We start from the raw sequence: 447 nt of genomic DNA on the forward strand, positions 1-447 counted from the left end.
AAGAACTCAGTGCTCATACTCCACAGTAAGTAATGTCAGGGCTGACCTATCCTGAAATTTATCCCGGGATCTATAAATTCTTGCCATGGCTTTTATAGAAGCCTTCTAATTTGGTACTGGCAGCCAGTGAATTTTAATGATGACTGTATATGGGGTGTGGCTCTATAAAGCAATGGAAATAAGAAGAGCAATTTCATTAAACTGTGCTATATGTACATACATACCAACAAAAAAAGCCAACCCACAGCTCATCTGATTCCCGCAGACTTGGGGATGGGAGGCTGTTCTTTGGCCATATGGTGTAAGAGGGTCATTCTTGTCACCACTACAGTAAGCCTCATCATTCCATGCTGCTCCAAGAGCAGCAGCGTCTCTCTCATAAAGTGTTCTTAAGCAGCCTACAAAGCTGACAGCAAGCAGGCTGACAATTTTAAAGCAAGGGGGTCA

This window comes from Galeopterus variegatus, unplaced genomic scaffold (genome assembly GCF_000696425.1).
Source record: "Galeopterus variegatus unplaced genomic scaffold, G_variegatus-3.0.2 Scaffold545, whole genome shotgun sequence".
Lineage (NCBI taxonomy): Eukaryota > Metazoa > Chordata > Mammalia > Dermoptera > Cynocephalidae > Galeopterus > Galeopterus variegatus.